The sequence below is a fragment of the Ambystoma mexicanum genome, chromosome 7p (genome assembly GCF_040938575.1).
Source record: "Ambystoma mexicanum isolate Mex_15411 chromosome 7p, UKY_AmexF1_1, whole genome shotgun sequence".
In the NCBI taxonomy this organism is placed as follows: Eukaryota; Metazoa; Chordata; class Amphibia; order Caudata; family Ambystomatidae; genus Ambystoma; species Ambystoma mexicanum.
In genome coordinates this window covers 87,483,033-87,502,297 of record NC_090939.1, presented here as the reverse complement: position 1 = coordinate 87,502,297, position 19,265 = coordinate 87,483,033, and the positions used below count along the sequence as shown (strand labels likewise).

The 19,265-nt window shown below is 43.7% G+C and overlaps 1 protein-coding gene across 1 annotated transcript in view; it reads left to right on the top strand.

Annotated features, from left to right (window-relative positions):
• GTF2E1 (general transcription factor IIE subunit 1) overlaps positions 1-19,265 on the top strand; it is a 415,467-nt gene that overhangs the window by 356,284 nt on the left and 39,918 nt on the right. The window lies entirely within an intron of this gene.

Here is a 19,265-nt window from a genome sequence, read left to right as displayed (position 1 = left end):
GAGCTATTTTCCCTACTGGTCTGCACCGCTCCCTGCAAACCCCATCGCCATACCCCCTCCCATGCACAATATAAACCCCCAAATGCATGCACCTGCAGTTTAAGGGAATGTCCAGTGCACTACACTGAAAGCGCAAGTTTCATCTGCTTCCTACACTTTTATTTTAAAAACGAAACCGCTCCGGAACGGTTTATTCTAAAAATAAAAGTATAGGAACGGTAAAACTTAATTAAAAGAAGTAGAGGAGCACCACTCCCACCCAATTCGACCACTGACTGGGCCACTTGATGTGTGAGCTCTGATCTGACCGTGATAGACTGAGTGAACACCCTGTCACACACAAAATGAACACCCCATGGCAAAAACAACAAAATCATGAAGACACCAGGTCAACATGTAAAGCAGGTCTTTGAGTTTGGAGAACACACCCTACATATGATGTTGCTTTGAGCGAAGGTAAAGAAAGGAAAAACTCCTGCAACACAAACCCTTCCGCAATTCATATTTATCCCTTTTAACTGAAGAGGGTATGCAGTGTGGTGGTTGCTACGCCTCGCCATCGTGTATTGTAACAGTTTTCGTTTGGCTTCTGATGTTCTGTCTTCTAAATAATTTGTTTATACTGGTGCTTTGTACAGATGGAAATGAAGATGATCACAAAATAGGGCTAAATAATCCTGACATGCACCAATCCTTAGCAATTGCTTTGAATTGGCCAATTGTGCAAATTCTATGCACTGTGTTTTATATAATATAAATTATAATATAAATGAGTGGCCTAATGGAAAAGGCATCAGCCTCCGGAGCTGGGGATTGTGGGTTCAAGTCCCACCTCGATCGTCCACTCTTTTAAATGTTGAAACAATAAAAGAACACTTCTGTGTTTTACACCGGAAAAAACAGGTATCTGCGATTTTTTCTTTTTTTTTTTTTTTTTTTTTTTTTTGAAAGGGGCAAAAGGGAAAAGGCGGATAAACACAGATTCTGAATTTTTTGGAAAACACTGTAAAAACACCCCTGGAAGTAAAACAAAAAAAAAAAAAGAAACCCCTAAACAAGTATATTTAAGCAAATGGTAGCCACTCAGTACAAGAAGCTGTCCTCTAAATGAACACTCCATGCACAACTAGGTTGCTGTGTCCCGCATGTTGGTTTGCTGCGTCTCGCAAACATGCTTGTGCATGGAGCCTTCACTCACAGGACAGCTCCATGTACTGAGTGACTACTATTTACTTAAACTGTCAACCAAAGCACTGTATTTTTCTGTGCTTCGGTTGACCATATATTTAAGCAAACCTAAATATCTTGGCGAGCAGGTCCTTGCACACTGCTGACCGTGGATAACTGGGCATGCCTAAAAGGAACCTACGGCCAAGGCACCACAACGGCTAGTGCTGAAAGCGATGTTTTGGAATGTCCTGCTTCGTCATGGACCCGCTGCTCTTCAACGTAATGCATGGCCATGTGGGTTTGATGTCAGAAGCCTCTTCCTTAGACAAATCAGTAGAGTCAGGGGTTTGTTTGGGGGGGGACATCAGCCTTTATTGTGACCATGTTCAAACGTTTTATTTCACCGCAGTGCAGCCCACTACAGCCTCCGCTGTCCACCTCCAATTTCTCAAAGCCAGCTCTCACCAACTGCCAGCTCACATGGTTTCCCTCTCACTCTCCTCCGCTTCTCTCAATGCTGCGGGATTCGTGAGGACAGCAGAATGTGAGCAAACCATCCCTCACACCATGCAACACTGCTCCTACTCATACACGCACACATACCACAAGAACAGCTCACCCACACGCAGCAGCCACTATCCAGCTCACAACACTCCCCTTCCTTGTACCAAATGTGTAAAACAAAAGGAGTAATGCCTGGAAGGTTTTAAATTAATCTCCTCTGGCAGTGCTCTGGGAAACCCTCCAGACCATCGATCTTCAGTCTGCCAAGCCATTACATTAAGGGGAAAGACCATATGAAATGTAGGTTTGGTCCCACCACAAAAGGTGGAAGGCCAGCTTAAACTGCTTGGCCACATTCCTTCTGCACAATTCCACAAGCACGCCAGACATGCTTTGGCTCCAAACCTTCCAGACATTACCTTTCTGTATTGCAGATCTCTAACTGAAATGGCATGTCCTGCTTATAAACTGTTGTCTGGAGGGTTGCCCAGAGCAGTGCCAGAGGTCTAGAATGTTTCCGTTCAGATATGTTCAACGCAGCCAGCTGCAGAGTAATGCAAACGGTGCACAAAAATCATGACTACTCCGACTGGTCCAGCACAGGTAATGAGGCGAGAGCTCAGTCGAGCATGCTTTCTTTGGGGAGTTATCATAAAAACACACCATTGATATGCCCTCATCTGGAGCATGATGTCCGGTTCTGGGTGTCACATTTCAAGAAGGGTGAAGACAGATCGCTGGTAGTCTACAACTTGCTTCTATATACATCAAGCCTTAAAAAGTTAAAGCACAATAGATCATATGTATACATTTGAGAAATCGTAGGTTGAAAGGGAGAGAAACATTGTCATTCTGAAAGAGTATAGACTTCACACTTTTTACGTAGAATACTAGTATATTAGCATGCCCTACCGCAGCCAGCCAGTTCATTGATCAGGTAAAGGACTGTGCCCTGCCATTTATCAGATCTCCTAGTACTGTTAAGCTGCTTCAATGTGACCATTGTCGTATTGCAATCTGACCGTAGGTGGTGTTATTTATCTACAGTTCCCCACACTAAATATTTAGTCCTGTGTGTTGTGCAGGCGTCTTGCTCTTAGATGTGGCACTGCACTTGCACTCACTAGTGTTGTGCCCCACTGTAGCTTTGCTCCCAGCTGTCCGACTGTAGTTTTGCTCCCAGGTGGTGGTCTCTTCCACATGTACCTTGACAGTTTTGCTCTATTATCTTACTGTAATTTTATACCCAGGGAATCCTCTAATCTTGTTCCCGGGTGTCCTGTAGGGGTCTTGCTCTGGCACTGCTCCTAGGAGTTGTGCCCTTGCACCTCGAAGTCCTACCATGATTGCTAAATTTTGGTAATACTGTTCATAGGTGTGCCCCCTGTGATGGTTGGCCTCCCCACTTTGCTGTCCACAGGTGTCCCACCTCCCCCTTCCTATGCAGTCAGTTTTTGCCAGGCCACATGAGTGTGTATGCATCACTGTGAACCACTGGCAGATCTCCCACTAGGGTCTACCCCTACTGCAATCGTACAGGTAGGCCCCACACATGTAACAGACTAATGAGAAGGGCGACATCCACTGATAACTACACCACACGAGACACCAACCAATGGATTACCGATTGCACCTACTTGGACCCTAACAGTGTAGCGAATACTCGGAGATGAGGTCAGCCAATGTCCAGACCGGCATCTTATCAGTTTAGCGACACAGCCTGCACACAGCACAGCAAGGAAACATGGAGAATGGACTACGAAACTGCAGCAAGAAGGTGCAGGAGGCTACTCCTGGTCTACACATGCGAGAAGCTGATTGGTAAATGCATGTGCAATACCTGGGATGACCACCCTATCCTAGCTTACAAAAACCTATTGCAGGATGCAGTCAAACAATGCAACTGCGCATGCCCTGCATCACCTGAAACAAATGTCGCATACAACAACAGTTCAAAAAAAGAGCCAGTTACAGTGGAGAGGGGATGCCAAACCCCGCCATACACTGGAACATCTGGGCATAGCCCCCGACTGTCTCCACAGACGACTAGTCTTCTCCCTCAATTTCAAGAAGTCCCACATGATCCCATCTCAAAGACTCCAGTTCATTGTAGCAGTCCTGGATGCTTCCTTTGGAAAAGCCTCGCCACCCGAGGTGAGGACTAGACACGTTCTGCAGCTGGTCTCCAAATTCCAAGAGTACCCAACGTCTTCCAGCCTTCAACCTTTTGAGGTTGTTCAGCCTCATGGCATCCTGCCTTTTTCTAGTGCCAGAGGTTCGTCTGAGAATGAGATCCCTCCAAATTCTCAGTCACAATGTCAGACCTTCAGGTATCAAACAGTTGCGTAGGATCTTCTGTGATGAGCCTGCCAGGGCAACATTCTAAAGGGAGAACCTTTTTGGGAACCATAGCTAGAGATAACAGTAGTGATGGATGCCTCATTCACTGGATGTGGAGCCCACGCCAACGATCTGAAAGTCAGCGGTCATTGGTCTCCATTGGAATCCAAACTACACATCAACCTTTTGGAACGGAGGGCAATCAGACTAGCTCTAAAGGCTTTTTTTTGCCTGCTGTACGGGGAAAGAATGTCCTGATAATGACGGACAACAGTAGCCATGTGTACTACCTCAGCAAAAGAGGAGGCATAAGTTCACTACCACCACTGTGCTGAGAGGCAAAGCAGCTCTCGTTCTGGGCAATTCAAGAAGGAATCTCCCCATCAGCGGTTCACCTAGCCGAAGAGGAGAACACGGTGGTGGACGCACTGAGCAGGCAGAGCAGTCTCCCATGAGTGGGAACTAGCTCAGGAAGTCCTTCAAGAGATCTTCATCCTTTGGGGAACCCCTCAAGTGGATCTATTCCCGACCAGTGTCAACCATAAGTGCAAACTGTTCTGCTTCAGGGAATTTCCCCAAGAGGAGCTCTAGGAGACGTGTTCGTAGTGGACAGGAAGTTTCCACTCATGTACGCATTTCCTCCAGTCCCAGTCATTCCTCACGTGATCAGGAGGTTGAGAAAGTTTGGGAAATCAATGATCCTAATTGCTCCGGATTGGGCCAGGAGGACCTGGTACGCAGACCTTCTGGACATGCCATCTGCCCTCCAATTTGTCTTCGCCAAAGAGAGGTCCTTCTCTTGCGAGAGCGGGGTTGGATTCTCCATCCAGAGGTCAAGACACTCCACCTTTGCGCATGGTTTCTGAGAGGTTGAGATATAAGGATTAGGTCCTCCCAGATGACGTTATGGAGATCTTCCCTTCGGCCAGGAGGCCAGCAATGAAGTTCTTGTACTGCTGCCATTGGAATAAATTCTGCAGCTGGTGTAGGAAAAGATGTGGACCCTTTTCAGTGCAGTACACTTATGGTGTTATCGTTATTGTTGCATTTAGCAAATCTGGGGCTCCAGATTGGAACTATTAAAGGCTATTTAGCGGCGCTTTCAATCTTCAAGCGCATATCTCAGGAGGTATCATATTTTAAGATGCCATTAATCATACAATTTCTTAAAAGGCTCACTAACATATTCCCTCCTACGCCATTTCAAGTGCTTATTTGGGACGTGATTCTTGTCTTAGAATTTGTAGTGTGTGCTCCTTTTGTGCCTCTACATTGATGTCCTCTGAGACTACTAACGTTTAAAACCATTCTGTTAGTAGCTTTGACGTCAGCCTGCAGGGTGTGAGAGTTGAAGGCTTTATCTAGTAAACCTCCATTTACTATTTCTACATCTCCTTAAGGTTAAACCTTCTTGTTTGCCAAAAATCGAATCAGATTTTCAATTATACCAGAAAATTGTACTACCAACTTTTTATCCACCCCCTCATCCTGGCAGGGAAGAGGAAAGGCTGAATAGGCTTGATCCCAGAGGTCTCTGAGCTTTTACGTTTCAAGGATGGTGAAGATATGTCAACATGACCAACATTTCATAGGTTACACTGGACACAAACTGGGACTACCAGTTACAAAACAAACATTGTCTAGATGGATAATGCTTGTAATTACAGAATGCTACAGATTGGCAGAGATAAATCCCCCCAGAAGCCCTGAGAACTCATTGTGCAAAGAGGGGTTGCCTGTAAGGGACATTTGTGTGGCAGCCACTTGGTCTACCATTCATACATTTTCAAAGCATTACTGTCTGGACTCATTCTCTGACTAGGAAGGGGGATTTGGGAAGGCTGTCCAATATTAGTTCATGACAAATCTTAAAATTGCAAATTCCTGCTCCCTCCTCCAAGACCTAACTCTGCTTTGGGAGTCGATCTAAAGATGAGGAATATGTGGGATGACGCAATCCATTTGATGATCAAGTGACCTAGCCCTGGTAACGTTCTTTTGACATATTCCTCATTGCCCGTCCCAGCCTACTCCACAGTAGAATTTCCAGTTTTTACACTTTACACTCTTTCAAAGTCTGGTACTGTCCGGTATTTCTGCAAAAAAAGGGGACATAAAAAACAGAACTGAAGCCAACGGTCTCTGCGCGTGCTATATATACATATACACCACCCGTGGTGACCTCGAAATGGAAGCCCTTAAGGGTCATCAAGTCGACCACATAGATGCACAGCGCCCTCTGCCAAAAAAGGTTTCCAAAGCAGCTAAAGCTGGAAGGGAAGATATCTAAAGTGTAGGAATATGTGGGAGATACTTCCAGTCGAAAAAAACGTTACCAATGTGAGTAACTTGTTCATCGATCAGCCAGTTGAATAGCGCCTACCTGCAGTGACAGCATAGCCAAACTGATCTGGAGATGAGGGGACTCGGTTCACCATTCAATGTGTGAAATCTCTATCTTGTGTCTGTGAATTACGCTCTTGAATAGCTTGCGATTATCCAGTCCAGGAAGTGTATTTTTTGGTGGTAATACTTAATCGTAAATTTGATAGTAGCGTGGCATCCACTCAGCCCGTTTAAGCTGTTAGAGGGATTCCTCTAACCATGTCCAGATGAACACAATGTCATGTATATATCCAAACTAATTGGAAATTTGAGGCTTAAATGGATTGTTTTCAGTGAGCACAAATTCCTCAATTTATGCCATAAAGAGTATTGAGACTGGGCGCATAAGCCGCACCCATGGCGGTCCCGTATGTTTGTAAATAGAACTGATCGGCATACTGGAATACATTTCTTTTTAGGGGTATTCTCATTAGGTCAAAGATGAATTCATCTGGGACCCTTTGTGTTTTCACATGGGCTAGATGGTCCCTTTTTTTCTCAATCGCCTGGTCTTGAAGGATGTTGGTATAGAGGGATCTTTATGTCCATGGTGACCAAGTATTTTAAATTGGGATCAAATTCCAACCCCTCATAGTTTGGTTATTGCCATAGTATCTTTAATGTACGTCAGGGTTTCCTTGCTTACTTATTGGTTGGAGAAAAAGGTCAACAAATTGACAGTGTCCCGACACTATGGGTCTGCCTGGGGGCTTGGTCACATCCTTATGTATTTTAGAGAGGGCATAGAACATGCAGTGTCTTTGTACAGAGTGGTTAAAATATTTGATTTCCTCCTTCATGATCCATCCCCTATATGCTCCAAATTGTGTGGTTTCTAGGATTTCTTGTTTTATCTCAGGCTCTGGTTACTAAGGAAACCAATGCGCGGATGGACAGGGGCACAGAGCACTCACCCGATTATGGGGTAAGAATCAAGCAATCGCCGATTACTCCCAGCGGGCTGCAATGTAAGCACCCGCATAGAGACTATGGGCACTAAGGAGTTTTTCTGTCTCCTATCCTGCTCGCCCTCACAGAGCCAACCCCAGGTTTCGGGAAGACACGCGTTTCACAAAGCATAACGATTGGTTACCCTGGCAACTCACAACGCTCATGCAGGAGGATCAGACACAATGTTACCGATTGCCCTCTGAGTCCACACTGTTTTTATACCTACTACTGCACAGTTCATCAAATCTATACTGTTTAAATAGGACCTACAACATGTGTTTGCCTCATTACCCCTTACAGAATTATGGGCAAGCTATTAAAGAGTATCATTCACAGGCACAAGATAGAGATTTCACAAATGTTTGGCTATGCCATCACTGCAGGTAGGCACTATTCAACTGGCTGATAAATGTATTGATTTTTCATGGTCATTTCGTTTTCAGTCAATACTCTTTACATATCTTTTTTCAAATCTACTGATTGTAAGTCATGTCCTTGATGCATGGCACCCCACTCTTCCAGCCGAACCCATGATAATGGAGGTTTAGGCTACCCTCCCCTACGGAGCAGCATCCCCCAAATTCTAGAGGGCAAGTTCACTGACACGGGTGTCATCTCCCCTACTATATAGAGAAACCAATCATGAGACTTGCTGATAATGGTGTCCATTTCTTCTCTTTTGGTGGATGAGTCGCTAGGAACTAGTCTTTGGGAACGTGTTGCACATTTTAGAAAAGATCAGTGGTGTCATCTAGCCAACAATACAGTGATCTTATTTTATCTCACTCCTCCGGGGCTTGCCTTTTATTGTTTGGTCCTGAGGAAGGCAGAGTATGAATATCCAGATGCCGAAACGTACATCCCCCTGTGAAGCACTTCCGGAACACACTAGTGTGGTTACACAGTGACATGTATAGATGTGTTACACCTAGACCCCTGTCCAATGATTAGGTTAATTGGCCTTGCAGTGGTCGTACCAAGATATTTAGTGATATAGCAAGGATTCTACTTATAGCAGGGGTCGAAATTGGAATTTGTTGACCCGGAGCGAAAAGCAGCTCCTGGGTATCGGTCCTCACCCGTTGGGAAGGAGTTACTTTGGTGGAACCAGGAGCTAGTACATAGCATGCAGCAAATCTAACTACTAGATACTATCCAATATGCTTTAAATGTATGCCCTTTATTCTCCTTTATACACATTCCCAGCGCCTACACAGTTAATATTGGATAGCCATGTTTGTATGGCACCACTTCAAATAGCTCCTGGTAGCTCTTGGTTTTAGGTACCCAGGCTCCCCTTGGCTATAACCAGGAGTTAAATAGCTCCCAGCTCCTGGAAATTTCGAACCCTTTGATAGGGTATAGACTGCAAACTCAGAATAAATTGTCTTTCCCTTGGTCTATCACTTGCTTCTGCTATCACTTTGTGAAACCATATGTGATAATAGCAATTGCATAATCACCAAGCACCATCACCCATTTTGGCAAACAGATTAAAACGTTCAAAATATATTGAAAATAAACACAAAAGGTGTGATTGAAATAAGCATATCATGGAAATAACATTGCACAATTCACATTTTCATGTGTGTATATTCCCATTTTAGGTTTAAGTTCACAGAGAAAAAGGGGTGGGGAATGGGGGAGGATACAAAGGTAAGGAGAAATCAAACCGGGAGAAAGGTAAGTAACTCTCAATGAATTAATTTTTATTTTTAGCTATTTTTACAGTGAAAAAGAAAGCTTTCTTACCCGAATATTGCTTATTTCTAAGGTCAGATGAAACTGTCATAACTGGGATCAATTCCAACTGAGGGGTAAGGGGGAAGGAAGACAAAGGTAATTGTATTTAGGTTTTTTAGTAATACCGTAATCAAGTCATGTCTAGCGTTGGTTGCATCTAAAGCGCATGGTTTAGACCGTAATTAAAGTCTGTCATTTGGCCGCAATGCTTGGCAGACTTGCAGAGGCATTATTGGAACGTTGCAAGTAAATACGTTGTTTGACAGATTTTTGACACATTTTTAATGCAGCCGTGTAATTATCGTATTCTTATAGTAAATGCTGGATTTATAAGGCATGTGGGTGCTTAATTAAACTCATGTTTTCTGTCATTGAAAGCCGTAGTTAAAAGATCTACCGTGACATAAATAAAACACGTTTGAAGCGTGTTTTTCAAAACGTGCTTGTTGTGCTACAATTCGAGTAGACACTTCCACCATCACCCTGGTGTGCATTCATGTGCTTTAATAGTCGCATCGTGTTGTGGTTGGTCCTGTGAGCGGGTGGGCTTTAAGGACCCCAGGGCTTACCTCCAAATTAACGTTCTCGCGTCTCCGGCGAAATGTGGTTGTTGCCTCTGCTTGTTGCTATGCAATAAGGGAATGAGTGACACCTAAAGTCCTGTCCGTAGTGAAGGAAAGATACTCAGGGTACTTGAGCAGCCATAATGGAAGGTGCTACGACATACGTATCTACCTGATAAGCACAACAAATAACTCGGGCTGTGTTTAAAATTAATTGGCATCTCCATAAAGAATCGAGAGGCTTATTAAGACCTCTTTGAATTGAAAAACCAGAGTGGAACGGTTGCATGATGAGGGCCTATATCTATTAAGCAAACAAATTAGCATGCTTAATGCTCCAGTGTTTATCCTTGTAATTTTAAGTGATGCATTGTGGGAGTCGTAGTTAGCATGAGTAATGCTACTTACTGAGAAATGTTTGAGTTTACTTGAAAATCTCATTTTAGTCCCCTGATAAGGTTCTAGTGGTCTCATTATGTTAGAAAAATGCTCATGACAATTACTGCTAGCATTATACATGTATATGGCGTAAAATGATCATAATGCATAATCAAACATAATCGAGAGACAAGAGACTGTATACATTTAGTAATTGCTACACAATCTTCAGTTCCTGATAGCAGGAAGTACGACATCTCATTGTCTGTGTTTAGACCTGTTTCGACACTTCTGTACCGGCAAATATATCTGGCCTCTTCACGGTGAAGAAGCAGTTCCTGATTACCGCCCCTGGGTCCCAGAGTTACTTTATTCAAACCTATTAACCTGATGTCTTTTTTGTCTTGCAGTTGGTGTGTTTTTTGCCAATGTTCAGCCAACGGCAAGTTCTTGTCTTGGCTACCAATTGTTGAGGTGATCCCTAATCCTTGTCCGCAGTTCTCTAATTGTGCTGCCGATGTATGTTAGTTTGCAAGTGCATATAATAGCATAAACTACATATTTGGTGCAGCAATTGATCGGTTCTTTTTTATTTTGGTTAGAATACCGTTGTTGTCTCTGTATACATCTGTGCTAGTTGTTGCATATCTACACATACTGCAAGTTCCACATTTTCTGAACCCTGGTTTGGGGTCATCTAGCTAGGTTTGGGCTTTCTATTTAATCTTCTGTGGTAATGAGGACGGGCTCAGGCTTGTGCAAAGTGTTCTTGCTCTTCTATAGATAATTGAAGTATAATCATGTAGAAAGATCCCCACGTGCGGATCGAGTTTAAGCAAATGCCAGCTTTTTTTAAGGATTTTTTTGATCTCATAGTTATTGGCACAGTAGGTCGTAATAAATTGAACCTTGTTGTCTTCACCGTGTTTACTCTTTTTGATCAAAGTCTGGCTCCTTGGTATTAATTCTGCCTTTTCCTTGGCAATTTTTATGCTTGTTGATGAATAACCTCTGGCTTTGAATCGGTTGGTTAAGAGGTGGCATTCCTCCTTAAAGTGTAAAGAATTAGCACAATTCCTTCTCGCTCTTATGAATTCTCCTTTGGGGATGTTTCTGATTACTGGTTCATGGTGACAGCTGGTGGCAAACAGTGTTGAATTCACTTCTGTATCCTTACGATAAGTTCTCGTTATAAGTCGGTTGTCCTTGGTTGAAATTGTTAAGTTTCAACCAAGGACAACCGACATATAACGAGAACTTATCGTAAGGAGAACCAGTAATCATGGCACACCAATGCGACAGCTGGAAAATTTGCAAGTAATTAGGTCGCGGGGGTCACGAGGTGATATCAACCCAAAAGTTCCTTCGCAAGCTTTCACTTTGTGAAACCAGTCATGTGTTTTGTTATATGTTCATATTATTTTTTATATACTGATTATACTATTCATGTAAATGACATACATGTATGTGCTTGTCTATTTGTTTGACTTGATTAATTATTTTTGGAAAATAACCTGCAATTTGCAAGGCAAAAAAAGATTCAATCGCTATTTTTATTGTCATAAAGTTGGCGTTTGCCTGCCAGTGACTGGCAGTGTGGAGCGGAATTAAATTTAGCTTTCTGCCAACGCCACCACACAAGAATTTGGAAGAATTTATTTGTAAATCAAGGGAATCTTTTTTTTGGGTTTGAAGCAAAGTATCCAAGGCGGCTTTCCAATCGATACAAATCTCCTACCGATCAACCTCAGCAAGGAAACCCCAAAGAACCTCTACTGGCAACTATTAATCACCAGGTGCTGGGATTGTACCATGATACTTCATGACTAAATTAAACCACTGCTCGAAAGCACTCCTGGAAACCTCCCAAGAACCTGCAAACTACCATCAGATCTTCAAGATATAATTCCCAGAAAAACTCTGGAAACCTAAGCTTATGCTCCATTCCTGAAACACATATCATCGACAATGCCCAAGTTGTCTTAAGACCAATAAGAGAAACGTAATCCTCTGTTTCTAACCACGTTGGAGGAATTGGCCACATGGGAGAAAAGGAATACTCCATGCTCCTAGCCACATGGTACGTCCTAAAGATCAATATGAACACTAACACCACCTCGGCTGTTAGGGAGATTTATCATTTGTATTCTTCATCCTCTCTCGTAGTGAGAACCCCAGCACTTTTGCTGGACTTCTGGACCTTTTTCTTTCAATCCTGAATGAGTGGAGCCTTTTTCCACTCATTCATTCTTGTGGGCTCTGTCTTTTGGAACTCTAGTCTTTGTATTCTACCTGTACTATGGAGTCTGTCTGTTCCATAGCTCCTCCTCCTGCTATCTTCTTTCTTCCCTCTGATCTATCTTTCTCCCCTACTGCCTGCAACCTTGGCCTCTATTTTGACTCCGATCTGTCCTTTGCCCACCATGTCTCTTACCTCACGTGCCTGTCTGTTCCATCTTTACAATATACGTAAGATTCGCCCTTTACTTACTTTTCACGCTGCTAAAATCCTGGTCTCTTCGTTGGTCTTTTCCCGACTATTCTATTGCTGTTTTATTCTTTGGTCTTCCCTCCTCACGTCTTGCCCCTCTCAAATGAATTGATCATTCCTCTATTCAAGCTCTTTGTCTGCTTTCGTCCTGTGACTCCATTTCTTCTGCCCTCGTCTCTCTCGGTTGGCTTTCCTTTCACTCTCAGCTTAAATACAACTTCCTTTCTCTAGTGTTCAAATCTCTTCATGGTCTTGCCCCCGTCCATCTTGTCTCTCTTCTCTCATTTTATTCCCCTCCCCGGCCTCTTCGTTCTGCTAATCTTTTTCGACTCAATGTTCCCCGCGCCCCTTGTGCGCAATCTCGTTTTTGTTCCTTCCAACTTTTAGCCCCTTTTCACTGGAATCTCCTTCCTCTATCCCTCTGCTCTATTACCACCTCTCCTCTCTTACACTCTTCCTTAAAAACGTATTTACGTCAATCTCCTGTTTGATTGTGACCGGTCGACTCTGAACACCATGTTTCTACTGCTATTTTTATGTACCACTGTTTGTTCTCTGTGAAGCACTATATAAAATATAATAAAATACAAAGGCATCTGTGGTTTTACTACTGCAGCACACGGCTCCTTATGGGCAGCATTGCTGGGGTCCTTTAGGGTCCTCCTTTAAGATTCCATTTTCTATATCCTCGAGTAACTACAGTTCTTAAGGATAGAGAGAACTTAGGATCTCTCCTAAAACTCTATAGTGTGAGATTGGCACACACCACCATCAGTGGAGTGCCAAAGGGATACCTAGTATCCCCCCTTTAGTCACACAATCTCCTTGTTATGGCTGGTGGCAGTGGACGTGTTCTACCAACTATTGTGTAGTTTTCATACCGCATGATATGTCCATATCCTCGGTAGTGCACAATAGGAGCAGCCAAGTCCCACTTGGGGCCTCTCCTCTTTTTATGCCATTACTAGTGTGATTGTTCTTTGTTAGCCCTTCTACCATTCTCGCAGGGACAGGTGTGTGTGTTGATGTGTTTCTGGGCAGGCAAGAAGTGGGGGAGGAGTCTTCCACTCCCTCCCCCTGTAGTTGGTCTGCCAGAGTGCCTGAATAGGACCAGCTCCCACAGGGTGGGGGAGGGTCTGATTGGACAGCCAAACGCCCATTTCTGTGAAATGCTGAGCGAGATTGCAGAGGAGTGTGTCCTGGAACTGTATAAAAGGCGAGTCTTCTGGAGTGAAAAGCAAGTCGACCACTGGATCCTGAAGCAACCGAAGAAGACGACGACTAGAGATGCCTGCAGACCCTTTGCAACACCGTGAAGCGACCACCACTGCTGCCCTGCCCCTGTTTTCTGTGCGACAGAGGAGCTCCAAAGAGGCCACCTCCTTCCCTTTGGCTGTTGGGAACAACCAGTCCCAAGACAAACTTTGAATTGAGCTGTCTCCCAAGGTCCTAGTCTTTTCCAGAGATACGGAACCTCAATACCAGGAGACCTGCTGCCCATTTCGAGTGCATCATCGTGGAAAGGCAGAATCCGTCCAAATCTTTGCTTAACCCGTAAGGACACTCCAGAGATCTGATCCAACGCGGCCAGACCCCTCTCCCCAACCCCACCCCCCTCCGAGTATGTGGACTGCAGGAAGCGAAGATTGACAGGGCAATCCGTGTCCTTTGATGGTGCTGCAGAAATGGTACCAAAACCGCAGAGTGAACCAAGAAGTTGCTGAAAGTCTTGCCCAAGGTCCTCCCTCAGGACTGCTGCTGAGAGACCCTGTCCATTGTCCTGCCTTTAGTCATCAGACCAAGGATTCTGGAGGTCGGGTCCAGAGCTGCAACATTGGGGAGCATCCAGCACAAACATTTTCTTGTAACCTAAGGTACTGTGGGGGAAAAGGTATTGCTTACCCGATTCCAAGAAATCGCTTGAGCATTGGCGTGCTCCAAGAGGCGCCCAGGGTCACCCCCTCTTACCTGCAACTCAAGCGACTGCTTGTGTCCCTTTGAATCCTTTACAAGGTCTCCCTCGTTAGTCAACTTGCAGCTTCTAGAACACTAAAGACTGGAAGAAATCCACAGGAATTCTTTGTATTCTGCTGCTTGTAAAGACTTTGAGCCCTCTCCAAACATCCTTTAGCTAGGGTTGCGTTTTGGAACTTAAAACACGTACTGGGGGAATAAACCCCATAGAACCTTGAACCAGGCTTATATTACACTACCCATTTTCCCATCTTTAAGTGACTTTACTATATATGTTAGAATCCGCAGGTGCGCATGATAACCGACAATACGATAACATTGTCTTTTCCCTGTCTAACGTTGCTACAAATGTAACCGCGAACAAACACAAGTGAAAGTGCCCTTTGAAGTGTATTCTCAAGTATTCCGAAGTGTCCTAGTGTAAATGCCTAAAGTGATTCCGGAGTATATAAAAAATGTATAATTTTATATTAATTATAATTGTAAGAGTTTCTTTGGTGTGCGTGTCTAACAAAGGTTCAGTGTACTTATCTACAGCTCACATCGTCCTCTTAAAATGAACAGGACTGCTCTGTCACACTTCCAAGGTCCTTTGTAGATCTCCAGCTCTTAGTATCAGTCTGAGTTAATACAGACTGATACTAAGAGCTGGAGATCAAGTCTTACTGCCAGTAGGACTTTAGGAAAACTCCTCTAACGTCAGCCCTTGTATTCCTAGATTGCATTTGGCACAGTAAACCACACCTCCCTAATCGAGAGACTCCAGGAATCGGGGACCGGGCAACACTGCTACGTTGGATGAGGTAATTACGAGCAGAACAGAAACTATCTGGCTAACGTCCTACAGATCAAACTTGTGCAACAAAACCAAGTACTGAGATTATCAGCTCTTCAACATATACATGGTCCCACTCGTGACTCATGAAAAGACAGCCTCATTTGCTACAGCTATGCAGAGGATTCACAAATGTTCCAAAAAAATATGGATTATTGTTTTGGCTGGTAGTTCAATCTTTCAATTTCATTATTCATAGATTGATGCATAAAAATTCCATTTATACAATTCCATATAAAACATAATGCAATGCACTGAATTTCAGATGAATCGTATACACTACTTGTGAAGGACAGAATAAAACATGCTCAACAACAGTACAAATATAAAATCCTGTGTTACATCATGTAAACCTACTACAAAAACAGAAACTGATGGAAACAATACAATTTAAACAATACAATATAAAACAATATAAAAACATGAACTTCCTCATATAATAATAATAATAATAATTTGGCACTTATATAGCGCTACGAACCCTCAGGTATCTGAGCGCTGCTTATTATTACCCACTGTGTGTGGTGCTCATTTATCGACCTCGGAAGGATGAAAGGCTGAGTTTAGCTCCGCCGGGATTCGATCCTGCGTTAGCAGGCTCTGCACGGGTGTCAAAGCAAGCTCTCTACTCGCTGTGCCACTTGACCGGCTTGACAATATACCATAAACACATATAAGAACCCCCTGCACACACAAGTTTCACAACCTTTTGGTTTTAGTCATCAGTCATATATACTCTGCAAGATAATCTTGTTAGAGGTAAATAACCTATGATCTATGCAGCATAATATAGAGATTCAAATTCATATTTCAAATTACCATTCTACTTGCTTCGAACTCTAGCCAGTTTGATTTGCTATTACACTTCATGAAACCTTTTACATCACTGCTTAGATCAAGAACCTCCAGGAATGTAATGGTTTCAATTCTAACTGCTGTTAGTTTCGTACAGAATATGTAATTCCACAAAACGTCCGGGGTCATTATTTTGAAATGGTTAAAGTCGTTTCATATAATTACGGTTCAATGAGAGTTTGGGACATTCTACCAATAAATGTTGCAGTGTTTCATTGTCATTTTGACAAAATCAGCAAATATTTTCGTGCTAGTTAATTATACCTCACCGGGCTAGTATGTCCTTTGTGTGCCACAGGTTAAATCTGAATCTTAGGTACACATTTCTGAATTGAGCCGACAGACATTTCATTAAGTAACTAGCCATTGTGCAAAGTTTTTTATTGCCGAATGGATTGGACTTTAAAATCAATATGAAAGCTACGTCTCTTTTGTGTTTATCTAATCAGCTTGATGCATCTTGAGCAGCACCCGTACCGGATTCTGCAACAGCAGTTGTATTGAAATATCAGCATCAGAAAGAATATTCAGAATAGTATTCCTCCATTTAGAGGGGAATATGTGCATAGATTTTACGAGAGGACGCTAATAAACATATCGTATTAATGTTCAAAATGACATCCATCAAAGACACAGACAATGCCCTGACAGACTGTTAATAGGGCAGCATGGAACACAGGAGCGTGTGAGGCGAGTGTAGATCATGTTGGATTCACTGGCTCCTCTGGAGAGCAGGATCTGGCCTCCACCTTATGGTTGTGGTTTGTGGAGGAATGCTGATGCTGGGAGTATTACAGGATGAACTTCCCCAGATGTTGGACATTGAGGAAACTGCAGACTGGACTGAAGGCTTCTGCCCCCTCGACTCGTGATCTTTGCAGATCTGGCAAGATGGTGACCTTCCCGTTGTGATGCCCATCCCATTGAATGTTCCGTAAGCCGGGAACTGTCAGCATCCTTGAAGTAGTACACACTAGTCAGCGAATCGGAAAACATCAAAAGGCTACACCTCTCCAAGCAAGTTACGTTTTACAGTCCCAGCGAATGCATCCGTTCTCACGGGCACACACCGGCTCCCCTCTGGACACACATGCATCGATATATCTGGCATTTTCCCCCCCTCTCTCCAGTAACACAAGCCTCCCTCCCTTTCAGATCCACCAGAGCACCAGGATGTGATGCTGGTGGCAGCAGAGCACAGTATGAAACCCAATAACGCAACTAGAGACACTCGAAGGTGGCTCAAAGGTGACATTTTTCATGAGGTCAGACGGGTGCATAAATCGGCCTTCAAGCAGAGCTATTGGAAACGCAAGTGAATTGCCAAAAGCCCTAGAAGGGTCCTGTATAACATTACTCCAGAGTGAACGAGTAATGCTATTGAATGTAGCGCTTGTAAACTGCAGGCTGGCTAGTCCGGACATTATCCGGCCTGTCATGCTAGTCTAAGTTTATAATCCGGACCTGTCCCGTGTTTTGATGAGGTGTTCTAAATGTTAATGCGAAGTCAACTTCCCTTGAGATCCATTTACTTGAATTGTCTGTCCCATGGTATTGATGAGTTCTGTGATCTGTTATGGATTCAAAAAAAAGTTCACTCCGGTGCATGAAGGAGAGGCAGAAGAGGTGTACAGGGATATCCTACTCTGCCCCACCCTAACTACTGTTGGTCCGCATCTGCTCTGGCCCTTTCAAAGTTGCTTTTTTTTTTTTTACAAGGGGCTGTACGGTCAAATGTTTTCATTAAGGGTAGGGAGAAGGTAACTTGGTTATGTAAAAATTGCTAAAAGGAATATCTGTCTGAACTCCATTGTGATGCTCCATTTCAGTATATATTCACATTTTAAGCTACCCCGTAGCTCATTGGTATTTGGCGAGTGCCAGAAAGGCAGTCCATTTTGTGCCTTGACTGAATGAGATGAGATGAGATGAAAGGAAAGAAAAAGGGTGGCCCTTTGTTTCTCGCAACACTCAGGAAATGATCTGAGAAGGGTGTATTTTCACGTGCTACGTCGTCTCCCCTGATTTAGGGATTCAAGTGAATTCACACAGTATGGTAGTCCTAGTAAAACCTATTTAAAGGTCCAGTGCATTGTGTTAATGGTAGTCTTAATCTACCCGCACCAGGGTGAAATGAGCAGACTATGCCTCATTTTTGCATGGTGAGAACTGTAATCCGTGACATAAAGAAAAACCTCTGCAACAGTACACTACCACTCATTGCATCAAGTGGGAAGAGTGCTTTGTCTGTGATACGGCCATGTAGACCAGTTTTCTCGGTTCAATAATGTATGTGGCAGAAGCAATAGTCACTGCACTTTGTTGTAAGGGTTCATTGACACATCCCACTTAGAATATGTATGCAGCCGATGTCATGCTCATGTTGATGGACTTCCCGACATCCCTTGGTGCTGTCCTTTCTGAGTTGACAAGGTTCAAAGTGGTGTCGGGATTCTCCGTTAACTACCAAAAATCCTCTGCTTCTGGTGTCCAGGTCCCCGTGCTACTTTGACTGAGTTGAGGGAGGTCTGTCCATTGCACTGGGAAAATGGCTCTATTGTTTATCTGGGAGTGAAGATTCCTGCCTCTCAGGTGGTCTACTGGGCACATTTTCCTGTCCTATTTGGTGACCTGGCTGCTGACCTTCAGCGCTGGCGTAAGCAGAAGATTTTGTTGATGGGGCGGATTACCGCAATGAAAATGAACCTTCTGCCTAGTTTTTTGTATTTTTGTCGAGCCCTTTCTGTTAAGATTTCCTCCTCTGCGTTGTTAGTGCTACAGCGGAGGGTCCAGCATTTTATTTGGGTGGGGAAGAAACCCAGGATCCCTAGAGTTGTCATTCGGGGGGATGTTGGAAGGGTGAGGGGGTTCATTGGGCCCCTCGATTTCACTAGGTATGACTTGGCTACTCTGGTCTCCCGTACTTTGATTTGGTGGTACTGATATGAGGTGGTCATGCCTGGTGCTTAATTCCTACTGGGGTCTGTTCTGGCTTTAATTAAAGAAGTATTCGGGGTGGACCTACCAGCGGACACTTTGGCTGTCTTCTTATGATGCTTGGTGGAGGATGTTTACC